We start from the raw sequence: 17,873 nt of genomic DNA, 5'->3' as shown, positions 1-17,873 counted from the left end.
TAAGGGGTGAGGGGGAGAAAAGGGGGGTTCCTGGGGGCTTTTGAAATAAGAGAAGAGGAGGAAAAAAAATGGAAGAAAAGAAGATTAAGCAACTTAAATGAGGAGGAAAATTGGTCACTAATTGAGCTAAGTTGGGACCTTTATGTCTATGTGAATCATCTATGTATAAAAGAGAGTAAGGCCCATGAAAGAAATAAAGAACAAAAGTAGTAAAGGAAGTGGGCCAAAAGGGTCCCAAACGGGAACGATTAAACAGTATACATCCCAGGGAAAAGTGACCCCAGAAAGATCTCAAGGTAAAAACGGAAAAGGTGAAGGGGATATCAGTTTGGAAAGCAGCCCTAGACTATTGTTGGGTCTAAATGTTAGTAGTCAACAAACAATAGGAGCCATGGAGATAAGAGAGAGTGAAAGTGAACTACAAGTACCAAACAAAAAAGAAATGACAGAGATGTTTAAAGATCTAGAGAAGATAATAAAACAAGAAATGGCAACTATTCGAAATGATCTGGGGCAGGTGTTGATGAGAGTGGAAGAAATGGAGGAGAAAAGTAAAAATCAGGCCCAAAACATCGCGGAATTAGAAAAGAAAATAAAGAATATGGGGAAAATACAGAAAAAATTCATATATAAGATGGAGGTACAAGAAAATTTGGACAGGAGGAGTAACCTTAGGATAAGAGGAGTCCCAGAGAATGCAAAAGGGGAAACATTGCAAGAATTAGAAGGTAAAATTTTAAATTCCATAATGGACAGACCTGCCCTAGAGGTGATTGACCTGGAAGATATCATGAGAGTAGGAAAGCGCCAACAAGGCACTGGGAAAGAAACATCAAGGGATATAATTGTTAAATTTAAAAAACATGGAAATAAAGAAGCAATCTGGAGAAAGATCAAAGGAAAAGCATCAATTAGATATTGAGAAATGGATATCCAGATATATGCGGATCTTACACCGGAGACTTTGTGGAGAAGGAGATCCTTGAAACCCCTTTTAGAGCAGATGAGGAAAAAGAATGTGTTTTATAGATGGGGGACCCCAGCGTGCTTAATTGGATGGAAAGATGGAGTTACAGCTTATTTGAGATTTCCGGAAGACCTGAGAGATTTTTGTGAAAAACTTGAGTTGCAAAGAATAGAGATTGCCGGATGGGAGGTAGAGGAGAGAGAGATAGGAATAATGAGACAAGAGGACTGGCAGTCTGTCAGAGGGAGGAATTAGGGTGGGGAGGGGGGGGGGGAGAGAGGGTTGTGTGTGTTTTTTTTTTTTTCTCATGCCTCTCTCACTTTCTTCTTCTTTGCCCTTTAGTCTTTCTCATAGTATGATATTTAGATCTGTTTTCAAGGGGCACCTGGAATTTTAAGGAGTTAATAAAAAGATGGAGGGTACTGGGGAGGTGGGAGGGAGGAGGAGCCGTCCATGGGCAGAGCTTGACCCCTAATATTAACTCAAAGGTGGGGAGTTTGACCCACAAATGATTAGTAGGTATAATAGTTGCCTAAAAATGGGAAGGGGGGGAGGGTATTGATTTTAGGGTTAACACTCTGCAGGATTGAGGAGGGTACTAAAGCAAGGGAAAAGAGGAGGGTTGGAAGGGTAAAGGAGGGATATAAGTAAGATGGAAGAACTACAAGTTATCACTTATAACGTAAAGGGGTTGAATTGTCCTGGGAAGAGATTTAGGCTATTTAAAGAACTACATCATCGAGTAGCTTCAGTGTTTTTTTTTGCAAGAGACACATCTTGAGATAGAATCCAAGGTTAAGTTAAAATCTAGAGATTTTCCAACATGGTATTATGCAGATTCCCCGATTAGGAGAGCTAAAGGGGTGGCAATAGGGTTCAGAAAAAACATAAGATTTGAATTGGAGGATAGTGGACCCAGAGGGGAGATATTTGTTTTTGAAGGGTAAAATACAAGAGGTGGAGTGTACAGTAGCTAATATATATTGTCCAAATAAGAAGCCGGAGATGTATTTGAAAGGTGTGCTAAAAAAACTGATGGATTTTAAAAAGGGTCGTTTTGCCGGGGATTTTAATTTCTGTATGGACCCACAAAAAGATACAACCTCTTCTGTGCAGTGTGAAGGGAGTAGATCTCTGAGATTACTAAAAAAGGTGATCCATGAGTTTCAATTGGTAGACACATGGAGAATTATGCATATGAAGGATAGAGACTATACATTCTTCTCAAATGCACATGAGACGTATTCAAGGTTGGATTATATATTGATAGAACATCGATTTATTGAGTCAATGGTTAAAGTAGACATAGGAGCAATGACTCTTTCAGATCACGCCCCTGTTGTATTGAGGATGGGATGGGGAAGGAGGAAAAACAGATGGGGTAGGATGGAGGTTGAATGAAGCACTTCTCCTGGATAAGGATACTGCCCAGAAGATTGGAAAAGAAATTGAGAGATTTTTTTAAATGAGACAGAGGATGTGTCGATAGCTACAGTGTGGGAGTCTCATAAGGCATATATAAGAGGTATCCTGATTGCTATTGGGGCAAGAAAGAAAAGAGAAAGGAGAGAGAAAATTAGTCGGCTCTTAAAAGATATATCTGACCTGGAACAGACACATAAAAATAGTATAGCAAAAGAAATCAAGCAGAAGATAATAAAAAAGAAAGAAAGAGGAGTTAGAGACTTTGATGGAGAAGGAGAGAAGGAGAGTCTATAACAAAGTGTTAAGCGAGAAGTATAAATAGGGAGATAGGCCAGGAAAATACCTAATGAGAGCCTTAAGGAAAAAGAAGAATAGGAATTATATTGATAAAATAAAAAGCCCTAAGGGAGAACTGGTTCATTCAAATAAGGAGATTGCAAAGGTGTTTATGGATTATTATTATTATAGAAAATTGTATAACATCAACCCCTATGATGCAGTAAATAATATGGAAATTGAAAATAGGAAAAAAAGAAAGATATATTTAAAAAATGCAGGTCTACCGAAACTAAAAGAAGATCAATTAAACTCCCTAGAAGCAGATATTACACAAGAAGAAATAAAAGTAGCACTAAAAAGCACGGAGACGGAGAAAAGCCCAGGACCGGATGGCTACACGGTGAGGAATTATAAAACATTTAGTGAACTATTGATTCCCAAACTGGAGAAATATATGAATGCCCTGGAAGGAGAGATGGACATGAGGAGAGAATCTATACAGGCTCACGTGGTACTGTTACATAAGGAAGGAAAGGATGCTTCACAGTGTTCTAGCTATATGCCAATTTCATTGTTGAACTCAGATTACAAGCTATATGCAAAGGTCTTAGCGAATAGGCTGAAAGAGCTTATGCCTGAATGGATACATGGAGACCAGGTGGGCTTTGTCCCAGGAAGGGGGGGCAGGGACAATGGGTTGAGATCCTTGATGCTTATTAAGAAAAGTAGAAAAGTGGAGGTACCGGCGGTGGTTCTTTCGATTGACGCCGAAAAGGCCTTTGATAGAGTAGACTGGGGCTTCATGATGGATACCTTAGAAGCCCTGGGAATTAGAGTCAGAATGAGGGAATGGATTAAAAGTTGTACAGGGAGCCCTCCGCAGTGGTAATAGTAAATGGGGAAAAAACAGAGCCCATTGGGATGTCAAATGGAACAAGACAAGGTTGTCCTTTGTCCCCCTTATTGTATATTATGTCATTGGAGCCCTTGTTGTCCACAATAAGGAAGAATGGAGATATAAGGGGAATTCAGATAGGAGACGTAGAGCATAAAGTGGCGGCCTTTGCGGATGATCTGCTATTTTATGTGGGGAATCCCAGGATAACACTCCCAAACTTAATGAAGTCGCTGAAGGAATATGGGGAATTATCAAATTTAAAAATTAATCCAGCAAAAACCGAGATCCTAAATATAAATATCCCAAAAAGTGAAAAAGAGAAAATACAAAAGGAAGCCCCCTTCATTTGGAAAGAAAGAGATATAAAATATTTAGGAGTAAGGCTTACTGCGGCGTATAAGAATCTGTATAAACTAAACTATATTTCATTATTAAATGAAGTGAAGGGGGAATGAAAAACTTTAGAAAGAGGAATCCCATCATGGATAAGATGTATAAACCTGGTAAAAATGATAATTGTACCGAAAATCTTATATAGATTTCAAATGATCCCAATTAAACTCCCAGAAGCCTTTTTCAAAGTAGTAAAAAGAATGATAACAAGATACATCTGGAGGAATAAAAAACCGAGGGTGTCCTATGAATTATTAAGTAGAGACAAAGGGAAGGGTGGTCTGGGAGTTCCAGATATTAAGAGATATTACAAAGCAGTAATATTAGGGAGAATTTTCGATTGGACGTTCAATTTAGAGGGGAAAAGTTGGGTAAAAATTGAAAATACACTTTGTGGAACTAATTTGAATAGAATTATATGGTTACCGGCACAATATAGAGCATTGAAGGAGGATTTAAGTCTGTACACTGTAAATGTATTAAGGGAATGGGATAAAGTACACAAATATATGAAGTGGGAATTTAATTCTATATTAATGTCACTAAGAAATACAGAATTTTTTCCCCCAGGTAGAGAGGAGATAACAGGTAGATGGTTTAAAAAGGAATATGTTCAACTAAGAGATATAATGAGGGAGGGGAAATTGAAGTCTTTTAAAGATTTGGCAAAGGAAAAGGGAAAGATTTTTACTAGGTTAGATGAGTGGTGTTATCACCAATTAAAATGTTTTTGGGGAAATCTCCCAAAACCCCTGAGAATGAAAAAGGACTGGAATTTGTTTGAAAGGTTGTTGGATACATGGGGGGATGGGAAACACGGAACAGCTAAAATATATAGAATTCTCACAGAATTAGACACAAACACTAAACCAATGCACATAGTGAAATGGGAAAGAGATATGGGGGTGGTATTGGATGAAGAAAAACTGAAAAAAATAAATAGATTAGTTCACGAAAATGTAAGCTTGAGGGATGTAGAAATAAATTATAAATGTTTGATAAGATGGCACATTACACCGAGCATAGAATATAAGATAAGTGGGGAGAAATCACCGTGGTGTTGGCGAGGGTGTGGGGAAGTGGGGACAGTGTATCATATTTGGTGGGAATGTCCAAAAATTCAAATATTCTGGAAAATAGTACATTTAATTGAGATCATAACTGAGATGAATATTGGGTTAGACCCAGGGATGTGTTTGCTGCATAGTATCAGTTAGCAAATATAAGAAATTAGGTTTAGAGTATTATATGAACGCTGCAAAAAGTCTGATCCCTAAGTATTGGAGGAAAACAGAAGTACCGAAAGAGGAGGATTGGAAAGAAAGAGTGAACTGGAATAGTAGGATGGAGAAGCTCTACTATATGCAGGAAGATAAGATGGAGGTATACTACGCAAAATGGGAAAACTGTAGTAAACGTGAAAAAGTGAAATGTAGGATGATATAGAGTGGGTGGAAGGGTAGGATATTCTTGCTTTAGATAAGTGGTAGTGAAGAATGCAGAGTGGGGGGCTTGGGGGGGGGGGGAATGTTTTAAGAGGGAAAAAGAAAAGTAATAAGAAATAGTCATGTATATTTATTATGAATGGGATGAAAGTGTTTTGTTATTGCTATGAAAAATAAATAAATATTTAAATAAAAAAAAAATATATATCTTTGATCAGATCATAGGTATACCAGTACCTGTGTTTAGCCCCTATGCTTAACCTCCCCCTTCTCCCCCAGCAAGTGCAGTTTAGTAGAACACAGTCACTTGATGCATTGCACACAAAATTGCAGGGTTAGCAAGATCAGGCCTAATCTCTGTTAGCACTAGCAGGTCCATTTTTTTGTAGCGGTTCAAGCGGTCCCTGACAACCAGGTGCTCTTTTTCCCATGAGTCGCACTAAGTACCTATAAATTTAGTGGCCAAAATTAAATGAAAGGTACATTAGTGAAGAGGCCTACATGATTCTGAGAATGTCAGATGAGAGCAAAGGGGAAGCCTCATTGTAAGAATCAGGCTCAGAATACCAACCTGTAGAGAGCATCGGTACCCTGACAGATACCTCAGACAATGGAGTAGAGGTCCCTGCTAAGGTCAGGTGTATCCTACCCCGTTCCAAGGTTGCTGGTTCTGCTGCTCTACTTTTTGGTGAGCTGGCGAGCTCCAGCGGCCCAGTACATCCTGGTGTTTTACATACCAGCACTGCAGTATCACTGTCCCATAAGTGCAGTACAAGCTGGTGCGGTGGCTATCACAAGTAGTGTCCCGCAGCCACCAAGAATTCGAACACAGACCCGTAGAGCCCATTGTGTCCTTCAGGATGTGGTTGAAAATCCTAATTGGCAGCCCACAAATTCTGCAGCACCCGTACTTCCCCCATTCACTGCCCAACCTGGAATTCAGGTGGAAACAGCAAATTTAACTACTCCCCTTGATTTTTTGGGAGTTGTTTTTCACAGAAGATCTGTATGGTTTGATTGCTGATCAAAGAAATTTATACGCACAACAATTTATTGCCGCCAACCCAAATTCAAACCATGTCAGACCATTTGCATGGAAACCTATTACGGTTTCCAAATTTAAAGTTTTTTTGGGCCTAACCTTCAACATGGGCATTACTAAAAAAAATTAATTGCAGTTGTATTGGTCCACAGACCCGATCATATGCCAGTGTTCTCTGCTGCCATGGCCAGGCATAGATATACTTTTCAGTGAAGCTTAGTCTTCACATACATCAGAGATCTTACACAGAGAAGTTGCATACCTGTTCAGAGTGCGGGAAATGTTTTTCACAGAAGTCCAGCCTGCATATATATCAGAGACCTCACATGAGGAAGATGCTATATCCCTGTTTTAAGTGCGGGAAATGTTTTCTCAGATAAGTCTAGACTTTACATACTGTATATCAGAGATCTTGCACAGTTGAAAAGCCATATATCTGCCCTGAGTGTGTGAAATACTTTTCAGTGAAGCCCAGTCTTCACACACATCAGAGATCTTACACGGAGGAGAAGTTGTATACCTGTCCGGAGTGCGGGAAATGTATTTTATGTAAGTCCTATTTTTATATATAAAGAGATAAAAAGGTGCAGCGCTAAGAATTATAGTGCAAATGACCACTGAAATGTTATGAGCAATATACAAAACTGTTATGAAAGGCACAGTGTGCAATATGATTGATAATCACAATAAAGTAAAACGTCCAGATCACAAGGTATATATCATATAAATCTTGCAGGATCCTGTGGTGATAATATAAAATCCAGAGGTGAAGACTGTTAGATAAATAGAATGCGCACTCACCAGGAGTGCATATTAAATACGCATGAAAGAAGTTTCCTTTCTCATCAGACCCCTAGGTCATCAGCATTCTGATCAGGCTGCACTCCACATCGTCCTCTGCTTCCCCGTAATGATAGGGTTCCAAGACTCATCAAGCAATCACAGACATCAGGGGTCCCCCTTTAAAGCAGGCACTGCAGAAGGTGGTGCTCCCGAAGAGAGCCCAATAAGGGACGTCACATAGTGTAATATTGCTTTGATGAACTTTAATTCAAAGTGATAATAAACAAGAAACAATACTGACCAAAACGATTTTCAGGATGTCCACCAGCGGTGGCTAGATGTCCAGATGCTGTAGCCACTGACGCGTTTCGTGCTAAGCACGTCCTCATAGGGTGCAAGGCTTACAACAGGACATCTGTTTGGGGCTATTTATATTCAGAAATGGCACTCGCGCTTGTCGCGCCCGCCATTTTGCCCGGCTATCGGCGCATGCGCAATACGTCGGCGCAATTTTGCTGTAGATAACTCGCAAATGCATTCACTTTAGTGATATTATATGCACATTGCAGCGCCATTTTATTGGATGGAAAAGAACCTGAAAAGCTCATTCATGAGTCAGGGAAGAAGATATTGATATATTTATGGCGCAATATAAAAATGGGATACATAAAGTAAACAGGATGATAACTTCAAGACATATATAGTAGGCAGTAAGGGGAAACCAATGAAAACCCATATTTGCCACCAGGGGTATATTTAAAATATATAAAAGTATAAAAATATATAAAGTATAAAAATAAAATATAAATATATATAATAAAGTATGCATAACCCACCCATATACACATATGAATGAATGTAATATAGCAATGATATACGAAATATGTGCATTTCAATTGAATAGTTAAATCAACAGATTACTGTATATACCCAATAATGACATCAATTATTTTGGATGTCAAATTCTGTGTAAGCGGCAACCATTTAAAAGAATATAAATAGCAAATGTACAGTAAGTATATATATATAAAATACAATAAAATAAAAACAAAGCATGGTCAGTCATATACAAGGTCAGTAAAACATACATAAAAATAATTGATAAAGTATCATTAGTGTGCGAATAGGATAATTAGTATAGATTTGCAATGACAAGGACTGATGAAGTATATAATTACATAACTATATTGCGGAAATTAATAAATATAATATGATAAGATAAATAAAATAGCCTATATAATACCATAATAATATAATGATAAAAATCATCACTCGTTAAAAGGCCACCCAGTATAGGAACAATAATAGTTTATAATATAGAAGTATTGTGTACATAAAAATGTTTATAAAAGTAAAAATTGCATCAGGGTTCATAATTATGTACATAGAGGGGTACATTAACTATCATCTATAAAGCAGTTCAGATCAAAATCAATGTTATGTCCATTAGGGTATAGGGAACCAAGCTCATAAATCCACTTGGATTCAAGTTGTGACACTGCTCTTTTCTTATTTAATCCTCTCCAATGTGTGTTAATGACCCCTATGCCCATAAATATCAATGAAGATGGGTCTTTATTATGGTGGGTCTTATAGTGAAGAGACAAAGAATGGTCTTTATATCCCTTTTTAATATTATTAACATGTTCTTTTAGTCGATCTCTCAAATGTCTGGTTGTTCGTCCTATATATTGTAAATTACATGGGCATTGCAATAAGTAGACTATGTATCTACTAGTACATGTGATAAAATCTTCAATTTTATGTACATTGCCCTTAGTTGTGGATTTAAAACATGTATGTTTACTTGTAAATTTGCTATTTAAGCAGATCATACATTTTTTACATGGGTAAAAACCTTTCATGTTGGGAAAAAAAGGAACATGTATAGGAGGGTCTGGATCTGACATTCAAATTTTCAAATTATTTCTAATTATTTTGGTTACAGATTTATGTTGAATAGAATAATTAGTAATGAAAGGACAAATTCTTTTAGGTCTTTGTATGGCGTCCTTACTCAGCACCATATCTCTATTAGAATTGCCCATGTCCTCTATAGCTTGGTTAAGAGTGTTTTCATCATAACCCTTTATTAAGAAATTTTGTCTTGATGGAAGCTTGTTTGTGATAAGTATTAATATCTGTACAATTACGCCTAATTCTGGAGAATTGTCCTTTTGGAATATTATGTAACCATATAGGGTGATGGCAGCTATCTAGAGGAATGTAGCTGTTTCTATCGGTTTGTTTGAAATATGATTCAGTTACAATTTTACCATTCAAATTTATTAAGGTCAGATCCAGGAAGTTGATGCTATGCTGACTATAATTAAAAGTAAGTTTGATGTTAAGTGTATTAAAATTCAAGGTAGTAAAAAAATTTAAAAGGGTCTGCTCATCACCATTCCATATGAGGAGGATGTCATCTATATATCGTCTATAAAACGAAAGCTCAGGCCAATCTCTGGCGTAAATGACATCCTCCTCCCATCTTGCCATAAAAAGGTTTGCTAAACTGGGGGCAAATTTTGCCCCCATAGCCACGCCTTTAGTCTGTAAATAAAATTGATGGTTAAACCAGAAGTAATTTCTTGTCATTGCAAAATCTAAAAGAGATAAGATAAAATCTTTCTGTGAGTCAGGCATATCAATAAAATCATTTAAAAAGAAATTAACCGCCTCCATACCGTCTGTATGGTTTATACTTGTATATAAAGACGTCACATCCGCTGTGACTAGAAATGTAGATGTACTTGTAATTACTGTATGTCATTGTGTCACGATATAAGGTCAGGTTCAGAGACCAGTTGCTATAGCAGTAAAAGGCTTACCTGAAACCAGCAGTATAGGTACACCAGCGGATCCCCCTGGGAATGACACAGGCTCACCTGAGGTGCGGGGTCTAAGTATTAACCGGTATTCACCAGAGCTCCTAATGGTGGAGATGGATTGGGCTGCGTGTTAATACCAGGTCGCAGATCTCAGGATCACCCCACCAGGGAATGAGCAGACTGGGAACCAATAGCGGATCAACAGGTTAGGGATCAGACGAAAGCGGAGTCAGTCACAAGCCAAGGGTCGTTCACAAATGGTAGCAGATCAATCGTAGTACGTTAGGATGAGACAAAATTGTGGTCAGGAACAAGCCAAAGGTCAGTAGCGGAGGTGTAGACAGCAGCAGGAACAGTAGCAGGATATTGGCTGGAAAGGCACAATAATCTGGCAAGGAGGAAGTGCATGGACATGGCTTTTATAAGGAAGTTCATGGGAGGAGCAAGGAGTTCAAGGTTCAAGAGTAATCAAGGCACAAGGCAGGATTATCCAAGAATTGTCAAGGGAGCTGTCCAGCATTCCAGATAGCTCAGTGAGAAGAGACATTGCCTCTCACTGCAGAAGGACCAGGTTTGATCCCAGGCTCTGACACATTGACATCTTGAAGTACTTGTTTTGTGTCTTTTAGGTACGCTGGGGTTTTAGTCACAAGCGGTTGTAGAAAGTGATCTATATACTTGCCTATTCTTGAGGTAAGTGACCTGATTCCACTTATAATAGGCCTTCCTGGAGGGTTAAAGGGGTCTTTATGTACCTTAGGTAGTATATACAGAACAGGAGGTGTTGGTGCTGTAGGGCAAAGGAACAATTTCTCTTTTTTATTTATAATTTTATCATTATATCCTTTTTGTATGATGGATTTTAATGTTTTCTTATACTGCCCTAATGGATTTTTGGGTATTGGCAGATATGTATTTTTATCGCTCAAAATATTGTGAACCTCTTTCACATAATCCATTTTATTTAGAACCACTACTCCGCCCCCTTTGTCCACTGGGCGTATTACAAGATCCTTTCTCTCTAATAGAGAGTCAATGGCTATTTTATGTCAGAGCCTGGAATCGAACCTGGGCCTTCTGTGGTGTGAGAGACAGTGTTTCTTCTCACTGAGCCACCTGGAATGCTGGACAGCTCCCTTGACAATTCTTTGGATGATCCTGCCTTTGCCCTGTTTTGTCTTGAACCTTGAACTCCTTGCTCCTCCCATGAACTTCCTATAAAAGCCATGTCTCTGCACTTCCTGGTTGCCAGATTATTGTGCCTTACCAGCCAATATCCCGCTTATTGTTCCTGCTGCCGTCTACACCTCCGCTACCGACCTTTGGCTTGTTCCTGACAACGATTTCGTCTCATCCTCATCCACTACCATCTGTGACCGACCCTTGGCTTGTTTGACTCTGCTTCTGCTTATCCCTAATCTGTTTGATCCGCTAACGGTTACCGGCTTGCTCATTCCCTGGTGGGGTGATCCTGAGATCTGCGACCTGGTATTGACACGCAGCCAAATTCATCTCCACCATTAGGAGCTCTGGTGAAAACTGGTTAATGCTAAGACCCCGCACCTCAGGTGAGCCTGCGTGATTTCCCAGGGTGACCTGCCTGTGTACCTATCCTGCTGGTTTAAGGTAAGCCTTACACTGCTATAGCAACTGGTCTCTGAACCTGACCCAGATCGTGACATTTTATTTGGATCATATTTATTAATACTTTTTATTTTTATTGTTTCCAGATCTTTCAGTACTGTATCTCTGAATGTGTTAATATATGGGTTATCCTGTGGTGGTGGATTAAACAATGACGCATTATGGAGATTTGAATTAATAAAATGATTATCCTCCGTATTTTGTGTTGAAGGTTTATTAAAAAAATATTTTTTCAGAGGCATTTGGCTTACATATTTCCTAATATAAATGTATGTTTGAAATTTATTGAGAGGTTTTTTGGGTGCAAACTTGAGCACTTTGTTTAATAATCTTATCTCTTGCGTAGTTAGGACTGTGTTACTAAGGTTAAAAATTCCTATATCATTTACATCTTTCGTTTCTTGAGGTTTGTTGATCCTCTTCCCTCCCCGTTTCCCTCTTCTGTGGCACTTCTTTTTCGTGCCTTGTTTACCCCTAAAAAAAATTCACTTGTGCTTGGTTTCTATTGGGCTGTTCATTATATTCTCTTTGAGAATATGGGGTTCTATATTCAGATCTGTTAGATTGAGATGGAGGTCTATAGTTCGTATTATTCCAGGTGGGGTGGTTGGGTCTTCTCATCTTATTCCTAGGTGAGGAATAGTAAGGCCTAGGATTATAGAATTGTTGAGCTTGAACTGGCTTGGAATATTGTTGGCCTCTAGGTTGGGTATTTTGAAATTGTGGTCTAGGATGCCAATCTAAATTACGCACACCTACATCATCATTATTACCTGATGATAAAGGGGCATAACTATTCTGGGTAGGTATATTATATCTATATTCTGATCTAGCAGGTGATTGGTATTGTTAATAATATTAAAAAGGATATAAAGACCATTCTTTGTCTCTTCACTATAAGACCCACCATAATAAAGACCCATCTTCATTGATATTTATGGGCATAGGGGTCATTAACACACATTGGAGAGGATTAAATAAGAAAAGAGCAGTGTCACAACTTGAATCTAAGTGGATTTATGAGCTTGGTTCCCTATACCCTAATGGACATAACCTTGATTTTGATCTGAACTGCTTTATATATGATAGTTAATGTACCCCTCTATGTACATAATTATGAACCCTGATGCAATTTTTACTTTTATAAACATTTTTATGTACACAATACTTCTATATTATAAACTATTATTGTTCCTATACTGGGTGGCCTTTTAACGAGTGATGATTTTTATCATTATATTATGGTATTATATAGGCTATTTTATTTATCTTATATTATAATATTTATTCATTTCTGCAATATAGTTATGTAATTATATACTTCATCAGTCCTTGTCATTGTAAATCTATACTAATTATCCTATTCACACACTAACGATACTTTATCAATTATTTTTATGTATGTTTTACTGACCTTGTATATGACTGACCATGCTTTGTTTTTATTTTATTGTATTTTATATATATATATACTTACTGTACATTTGCTATTTATATTCTTTTAAATGGTTACCGCTTACACATAATTTGACATCCAAAATAATTGATGTCATTATTGGGTATATATAGTAATCTGTTGATTTAACTATTCAATTGAAATGCACATATTTCGTATATGATTGCTATATTACATTCATTCATATGTGTATATGGGTGGGTTATGCATACTTTATTATATATGCAATTTTTATACTTTATATATTTTAAATATACCTCTGGTGGCAAATATGGGTTTTCATTGGTTTCCCCTTACTGCCTAATATATATGTCTTGAAGTTATCATCCTGTTTACTTTATGTATCCCGTTTTTATATTGCGCCATAAATATATCAATATCTTCTTCCCTGACTCATGAATGAGCATTTCAGGTTCTTTTCCATCCAATAAAATGGCGCTGCAATGTGCATATAATATCACTAGAGTGAATGCATTTGCGAGTTATCACGATCTACGGCAAAATGGCGCTGACGTATTGTGCATGCGCCGATAGCCGGGCAAAATGGCGGGCGCGATAAGCGCGAGTGCCATTTCTGAATATAAATAGCCCCAAACAGATGTGCTGCTGTAAGCCTTGCCCCCTATGAGGACGTGCTTAGCACGAAACGCGTCAGCGGGTCTACAGCATCAGGACATCTAGCCACCGCTGGTGGACATCCTGAAAATCGTTTTGGTCAGTATTGTTTCTTGTTTATTATTATCACTTTGAATTAAAGTTCATCAAAGCAATATTACACTATGTGGCGTCCCTTATTGGGCTCTCTTCGGGAGCACCACCTTCCGCAGTGCCTGCTTTAAAGGGGGACCCCTGATGTCTGTGATTGCTTGATGAGCCCTTATTAGGTACATGGGGAGATGGGAAACACGGAACTTCTAAAATATATAAAATTCTCACTGAAATAAACGCAGATATAAGTCCTCCATATATGGGAAATAGGAGTAATAATAGATGTGGAAAAATAGAGGAAAATGTATAGAATAATCCACGGAAATATAAATATGCAGGAGGTAGAAATGAATTATAAGTGTTTGGCAAGCTGGTATATCACACCAAGTGTGGCACACAGATTGAGTGGAGATAATTCACCTTTATGTTGGCATGGAGGTAGAGGCACAATGTATCACATATGGTGGGAGTGGGGAAAATAGTAAGCTTGATTCAGAAAATTACAGAGGTTGATATTCTAATAGACCCAGAGATTTGCCTTTTTCATAGTACTAAGCTTTCAGTTAAAAAATACAAAGAATCTGGTTTATTGTACTATTTGAATGCAGCAAAGGGACTGATACCCAAGTATTGGAGGCGACAGGAGGTGCCGAAAATAAAGGACTGGGTGGATAGGGTGGATCAAATATGTAAATTGGAGGAACTTTATCATTTGAATGAAGATAAGATGGAGAGTCACCATACAAGATGGAACAAATGGGAGGAATTCAAAAAGTCAAGGCTAGCCTTAGAGGTTATGGGGGATTAACATAGAATAATATGGAAACATATTTTGTTTTTATTTTATAGGGATTACGATATCCAGAAATAAACAGGAAAATGCAGAGCATAAGGGGTTAGGGATCGTATGGGGGGGGTGGTATATAGGGGAGGGGGGAAGGGATGAAACAATAAAAGTTTTGACAATATGCTAAGGGTTTAATGAGTTTGTTTGTTTGTTTGTTTGTATAACTTGTTTATCTGAAAAATTAATAAATATTTAAATACAAAAAAACAAACCATGGCCCTTTTGTATCCAAATGGTGCTATGGCCCAAACCCCCAACCCAGATGCAATGAGCCGGCTGCATGAGAGGCATTTTCCTGGTACCCCAACCCATAAGCCACCCCAAAAAAGATGTGTCTGTAGCAGAAATGGAATTTTGCTTGACATCATTGTTTTTGTCCCTCCTGTCCTGGCCAGCCTGGTCTCTGCCTCAAGGATTGCTTCCGACGCTACCACACACTAGTGGAGTATTAGTATAGGGTACAGCTCGTCACAGTCTAGTGCAGGGGTCTGCAACCTTTAAGACCTAAAGAGCCACTTGGACCCGTTTCCGAGAGGGAAAAAAAGACTGGGAGCCGCAAAACCATTGCAACATTTAAAACAAATCCGACACTGCATATATTGCAAAAAGCGCTCTGGTCATGAAGGGGGTTTAAGGGCCCAGTAAGCAAAGGGTTAATCAGGGCCACAGTGTATCGCCATAATCACAATCATAGCCTTAGGTCAGTGGTGGGCAACCTTTTTTTTTTTTCAACTGAGCCAAATCTCGCCAAAACCACGATTGAAATTTATTTTGAGAGAAACATTTTTAAAACTGAAAATACATCCCCCATAGTAATTAATCCCCCATAGTAATTAATCCCCCATAGTAATTCATCCCCCCTATAGTAATTCATCCCCCCTATAGTAATTCATTCCCCATATTGTGTCAATTCACTTACCTTTGCTCCGCGCGTTCCTCTCGCTGGGTTCCCGCGCCGTTCTGGTCTTCAGGGCGGACTGTGAGAGGAGAGGAGTTCGTCACGCTGCCCCGCCTACATCCGGGCTGCCCCGCCTACATCCTGACAGCCAATGTTTGCCAGCGGGCGCCCGGCACACAGAAGAGCTGCATTAAAAGAGCCGCGGCTTGCCGACCCTATTGCCTGTCACCTGGTGGGCAGTGTGCTCCGGAGCCGCAGGAAAGGTGAAAGAGCCGCATGCGGCTCCGGAGCCGCGGGTTGCCGACACCCGGTCTAGTGTATGTATGTATGTATGTATGTGTGTGTGTGTGTGTGTGTGTGTGTGTGTGTGTATATATATATATATACACACACAGGGTCTTGAAAGATGTTAGGTAGTCAGGAAACTGGCATTTTGTGAGACCCTAACATCTGGTTAATTTTTTTAAAAATGTAGAAAAAAAACCCCATAAAGAATAAAAAGGTAAAAACAAAAATAGTTGTCGTTTTTATTGAGTTACTGTTTTATTTTTAACCATTGCTGTTTTCTTTGCAGAAATGCCATTATAAAATTTTGCAATCAGATAATTTTTCTCCTTCACTGATGTGCGCTGATGATGCTGCACTGATAGGCAGCACTGATAGGCGGCTCTGATGGGCAGCCCTGACTGGCAGCACTATCTGATGCTACTGACTGGAGGCACTGCTGGGAAGTGATAGGTGGCACTAATGGGCACTGTTGGGGGCACTGATGAGTAGCACTGATGGGTGGCATTGCAGGGAACTGGTGGGTGGCACTGCTGGGCACTGACAGGAGGCACTGGTGGGTGGTACTACTGGGCACTGACGAGAGGCACTGCTGGGGGGCACTGCAGGGTACTGATCATCAGGGCACTGATGATCAGTGGCGATCGCCTCTGTGACAGCTGCCGGTTATCGCTGTGATTGGCCTTTTACCTCATCATGTGATTATTTATATATATATATATATATATATATATATATATATATATATATATATATTGTGACAATCTGCCACCCTGGATTCTCAACAAGGCAGGTTGAGGGGCTCCAGGGTAAAGGTTTGATATGGAGGAAAGTGGCTTTTCATTTTCCTCCTTTGTTTGTAAGGTCTGTTTTGGGATCTGGAGCCTGGAGATTTCAAAGAGATCTGGGAGGGATGAAATCTCCAATCCTGGGACCAGGTTTTGGGATAGGCCAGGAGACTGATTGCACAGGTGTGTGCAGGCCTTTAGAGAGAGTCAGGACCAGGGTTCTGGGCTCCACCCCAGCAGCTAGGAGTCAGGAGGACTCCACCCCGGCAGACGGGAGGTCTCTGCCTTGGAGTCAGGTGGAAGCCAGACTAGCTGTGTGCTTGTGGCTATAATTTGGGAAGAGTCTGCAGGAGACAGACATTGAACTGTGTGTAAGCCAGGAGGCTGAATCTTTGTTTTGTTGGTGGATACCCCTGCAAGGGAAGCATTATGTTATGGGGCATTTTCATTTAAATAAAAGTGGGCTAAAAAGGCCCTTGAAAAAGAAAGCGAGTAGCTGTTTGCGTTTAAAAGCTCTACCACGTTGAAGCGAGTTCCCACAATATATATAACCTGCTGCCCTGCAGACACAGCGATCACGGAGATCACTGCGTAACCACTCTGTAGCCGTCATTAGTCATCCACGTGAATCAATATAAATAGAGGAATCTGTTGTATGCCCAACATTAGAAGTGGGTGGATGAAGGGTGGTATATTCTAATGGAAGGCATACCACACACTTTTTATGGCAGAGATTTCTTCTCTTTTTTTTCATTCAGCTCACAGGCTGCATAATAAATAAAAACAAAACATATGTACCCGACAAAGACCAACGATGTACTGGTACATCACTGGAGTTTGAGTAGTTATACCAGGATGATGCCTGGAGCTGGTGTCATTTTTTTCAGCCAGTAATTTGCTTTCATGCAAATGCAATCCTAGTGGCTAATTAACCACAGGATTGCTTTTACAAGCAGCGGGAAGAGATCCTCCTTCCTCTCCCTCCCAGGACTTTCTGGGGCAGTCCCATGCCATCAGGGAACCTGAGAATGCCAGCTGACCATAGTGTTGATTGGAGACTGAAATGGGGCCAACCATCTCTATAGTCTAAAACTGGAAGCTACGAGCATTTCATCACTTCGGATTCAATGGATATAAACAGTGGCATTTTTAAATTGGGAAAGCATCTGATCACACCGATCTTG

Source organism: Staurois parvus, unplaced genomic scaffold (assembly GCF_062004578.1).
Source record: "Staurois parvus isolate SC_StPar_1 unplaced genomic scaffold, SC_StPar_1.0 ptg000277l, whole genome shotgun sequence".
NCBI lineage: Eukaryota > Metazoa > Chordata > Amphibia > Anura > Ranidae > Staurois > Staurois parvus.
Note: the sequence above shows the minus strand (reverse complement) of the source record.